The sequence below is a fragment of the Aegilops tauschii genome, chromosome 3, assembly GCF_002575655.3.
Source record: "Aegilops tauschii subsp. strangulata cultivar AL8/78 chromosome 3, Aet v6.0, whole genome shotgun sequence".
NCBI classification, from domain to species: domain Eukaryota; kingdom Viridiplantae; phylum Streptophyta; class Magnoliopsida; order Poales; family Poaceae; genus Aegilops; species Aegilops tauschii.
In genome coordinates, this window is record NC_053037.3 from 185697303 (window position 1) to 185702254 (window position 4952).

The window sequence follows — 4952 nt, forward strand, 5'->3', positions numbered from 1 at the left end:
ACACACAATATGCTCGATATGTGTAAATACAACATGGCATCACAACAAAACTCTACAACTCCAAGTACTTTATTTAAAGGGCTCCAGAGAGCCTTACTGTAACACCCCGCATGTAACTTGCCATATTTGTAACTCTGACTCTTGCCATTTTCGGCTATGTGATATGTTTTTCCCTCCGTTGTCGGGTTTTGTTTTTCGTTTTGTATTTTTTCATGTCATGCATTTTCATATCATGTCATCATGTGCATTGCATTTGCATACGTGTTCGTCTCATGCATCCGAGCATTTTCCCCGTTGTCCGTTTTCCAATCCGGCGCTCCTATCTCCTCCGGTGCACCCCTCTTGTTTTCTTTTGTGTGCGTGTGTCAAACTTTCTCGGAATGGACCGAGGCTTGTCAAGTGGCCTTATTATACCACCCGGAGACTACCGGTCAAGTTTCGTTCCATTCGGAGATCGTTTGGTACTCCAACGGTTAACCGGGCATCCGCAAAGTCCATTTGAGTATCCAACAAAAAACCCCTCTAAAACCAGCCCAAAACCCACCAAACTCTCTTCCATGCTCTAGGTCGTTCGATCACGATCGTGTGGGCGAAAACCACACCTCATTTGGAGCCTCCTAGCTCCCTCTACCTATTTATATGTGGGCATCCCGAAAAACGGAATCGCAGACGAACCCTAGAAATTTTCCCTCCGCGCCGCCGGACAACGTCCGCCTGCCGACGGACACGTCCGGATCCTCCACCGCGCCGGCCCGCTCGCCCCGCCGCGGGCCCGCCGGCCCGCACCGTCGCCGCCCGCCGCCGCTCGCCCTCCCCGCCGGCGCCGCGCCACCGCCGGCCCCGCCGGCCATGTCCTCCTCCTCCGGCAAGCTCCGGCCACGGGAGCCCGAGCCCGAAGCCCCATCGAACTCCCCGATCCAGATCTCTCTCTGTACGTACGCGTTGACTTTCCCTCGACCCCAAATATTTTCTGTCTGGAATTTTTATCAGCATGTGCCTCTGTTCCCGATGCGATAACTCGGTGCATGTAGCTCTGATTCGCGCGTGTAATATGTAAAATTGTTCACCTCGTGATGCTCTTCATTTTATTCAATTGCCCCATGTTCATTAGAGGTCATTTTATTCAATTGCCCCATGTTCACCTCGTGATGCGATAACTTGGAAGAGGGCTAGTTGCTGTTATTCTCTGGTTCTTATCAGAATTTGGAGATTTGTCATTTTTGTATCATTAAATCTGTGCATATTTTGGGCATGAGCTCTACATGTGTTTTGAAGTATGCCATGCCATATTTCCAGTGGTGAAGTCCTTGTATTTTTGTGATCTCTGTGGTGACTAGCACAAGCATGCAAATTAGGCTCCGTAATATTTCTGATTTCAGGGGCTTAGTGAATCCTCCAAGTCCTTGTCTGCTGTAATTTTGTTGCCATGTAAACTTGATGCTACAGAGAGATTCATGCATATTTTGGAGATGTGCAGTAAGGATGCTTTGTAGCTATAGTTGTAATTGATCCATTCCTGCAATTATTTGCAATTATGGAGTGCCATAGCATGACTAAATCTTGCTCTACTTTTGCTATAAAATATTTCTGGCAGATTGTTTACGTGTTATTCAATTTTGCCAAGCTTGTTGTAGTTGTTTCATACATGCTATGTACTTGATCTTGCCATGGATAGCTTCATAAACATGCCATAGTGCTGTAGGTATGCTTGTTTTGTCATGCATTGCTTTGTGGTGAGTGCATCAAGCTCACAAAGATGCCTTCATATTATTGTTTCTGCCATGCTCTGTTTTCTGCCAAGTCTGAAACCAGTTAACGAAACTTTCTATGTTTACATGCTGGCTATCATATCTTCTGGTCCTTTTTGGCTTATGGTAAGTAAGGGACTTTTGTCATATGAATTTAGTAGAACACTGCCATGCCTTGTTTTGCCATATTAATTTCCTATAGTATGTTGTTTTCGTGCTCTGAACATTGCTACCTGATGCTGTTTCTGCCATGCCCAGTAATTTCACTAAGTCTGTGAACCTGTAATCTTTTGCACTTTTGCCATGCTTGTTTGAGCTTGATATTTTGATAACTAGCCGTAGCTCAGTGTTCATCTTTTGTCAAGAATCTCCTGTAGATTACTTCCATGTTCTTTGTTGCTATGTTGGGGTGCTGTAGCATTGTTGCTTGTTTCATTTTAAGTGCTATCTTGCTGTTTATCACAGATTCGTGTCATTCTTGTTTTGCTTGCCATTTGCAAACCGTGCATCCGATTCCGGTGATCTTTATATCGATTTCAACCAAAATCATCTCATCTTTCCAGTGGCATGCTTGGTTTTCCAAGTTACTTCCATGTTCATCATTTTCCTTCCGGAGCACGCATATGCATCGCATATCATATCTTGCATAACATACATGTTTTGCATCATGTTGCTTGTGCATTTCTCGTTGTTGATTGTGGTTCCATTTATTTGTGTTCTTGTCTTGGGTAGAGCCGGGAGACGAGTTCGTGAACGAGGAACCTGTCGAGTACGCTTACGAGGATCAAGCTTTCGACAACTCTGAGAACCTTGCAGGCAAGATGACCACCCCTCGAAATCACTTCTATCTTTGCTATGCTAGTTGTTCGCTCTATTGCCATGCTCGCTACCTATCACTTGATATATCATGTCTCCCATTTTAGCCATGTCAGCCCTAACCATCCTTTCCTAGCAAACCGTTGTTTGGCTATGTTACCGCTTTTGCTCAACCCTTCTTATAGCGTTGCTAGTTGCAGGTGAAGTTGAAGTTTGTTCCATGTCGGAACATGGATATGTTGGGATATCACAATATCTCTTATTTAATTAATGCATCTATATATATTTGGTAAAGGGTGGAAGGCTCGGCCTTATGCCTGGTGTTTTGTTCCACTCTTGCCGCCCTAGTTACTGTTATACCGGGATTATGTTCCTTGAGTTTGCGTTCCTTACATGGTCGGGTGATTTATGGGACCCCCTTGACAGTTCGCCTTGAATAAAACTCCTCCAGCAAGGCCCAACTTTGGTTTTAAAATTCGCCGCCTAAGCCTTTTTCCCCCGGGTTTTCGCGAGCCCGAGGGTCATCTTATTTTAACCCCCGGACCAGTGTTCCTTCGAATGCTGGCCCAAACTGGGCGATGTCCGGCGCCCCCTGGGCAACCAGGGTCTATGCCAACCCGACGTCTTGCCCATCCGGTGTGCCCTGAGAACGAGATATGTGCAGCTCCTATCGGGATTTGTCTGCACATTCGGGCGGCTTTGCTGGTCTTGTTTTACCATTGTCGAGATGTCTTGTAAACCGGGATTCCGAGACTGATCGGGTCGTTCCGGGAGAAGGTTTATCCTTCGTTGACCGTGAGAGCTTATGATGGGCTAAGTTGGGACACCCCTGCAGGGTATTATCTTTCGAAAGCCGTGCCCGCGGTTATGAGGCAGATGGGAATTTGTTAATGTCCGGTTGTAGATAACTTGTCACTTGACCCATTTAAAATACATCAACTGCGTGTGTAGCCGTGATGGTCTCTTCTCGGCGGAGTCCGGGAAGTGAACACGGTCTGTGTTATGTATGACGTAAGTAGGTGTTCAGGACCACTTCTTGGTCTTTGCTAGATGACGACCGTTCCGTTGCTTCTCTTCTCGCTCTCATTTGCGCAAGTTAGCCACCATATATGCTTTTGCCGCTGCTGCTCCACCTCACTACTCCTCTTTCCTACAAGCTTAAATGGTCTTGATCTCGCGGGTGTGAGATTGCTGAGTCCCCGTGACTCACAGATTCTACCAAAACAGTTGCAGGTGCCGACGATGCCAGTGCAGATGATGGCGTCGATCTCAAGTGGGAGTTCGACGAGGAACGTGGTCGTTACTATGTGTCTTTTCCTGATGATCAGTAGTGGAGCCCAGTTGGGACGATCAGGGATCTAGCATTTGGGGTTGTCTTATTTTCATCTGGATTTTGACCGTAGTCGGTCTATATGATTGTATTTCGGATGATGTATGATATTTATTTATGTATTGTGTGAAGTGGCGATTGTAAGCCAACTCTTTATCCCATTCTTGTTCATTACATGGGATTGTGTGAAGATGACCCTTCTTGCGACAAAACCACTATGCGGTTATGCCTCTAAGTCGTGCCTCGACACGTGGGAGATATAGCCGCATCGTGGGCGTTACAAGTTGGTAATCAGAGCCATCCCCGACTTAGGAGCCCCCTGCTTGATCGAATCGCTGGCGTTGTTGAGTCTAGAACAAAAATGTTTTGAGTCTTAGGATTATATATATCGGAGAGTAGGATTTTTTTACTCCTCAGTCCCTTCGTCGCTCTGGTGAGGTCTCCTGACGTAGAAGTTTTGACTATTCTCTCCTCAAATTTCACTAAAAAAATTTTAGGATCACGCGGGTATCTTGGAATCGTTCCGATGGTCTTGTGACGAGAACATTGTTCTTGGTGCCTCCTGTCATTTAGGGGTTGTGGCAGTGTCCCGGGGAGTTGAGCTCCGAGGTGTTGTCGTCACAATTTTATCGTTGCAGTTCTGGAATACCTGAGTTTCGCCGACATCGAAATCTCTTTTATGCAGTTGTTGGTGAGATCACCTCGACGCCACCCAGTACTGGGGCGGGAGTTCGGGAGTATTGCCATAACTTGTATAACGGATGCTTTTCGAAGGTTGAGGTAAACGATTTCCGAAGGTTTCTTGGTTATGTGTTGACGGATGGATACAGCTGGATCTAGGGATTGCTAGTTTGGGTGATATATATTTTGTGTCCTCTGTATCCCCTACACCAGATTGCATAACCAGAAAGTTTTGGGAGTTTATAAGTGGGAATTCTAGTAGCCTTAGGATATCTTTCCGACAGACGCATGATATGAGATTGGGGTTCGACGTCTAGTGGTCCGCCTTTCCACGGTTGATTTTACAGTGGTCTCGTTGTGTCTTAAAGAGTCCATGG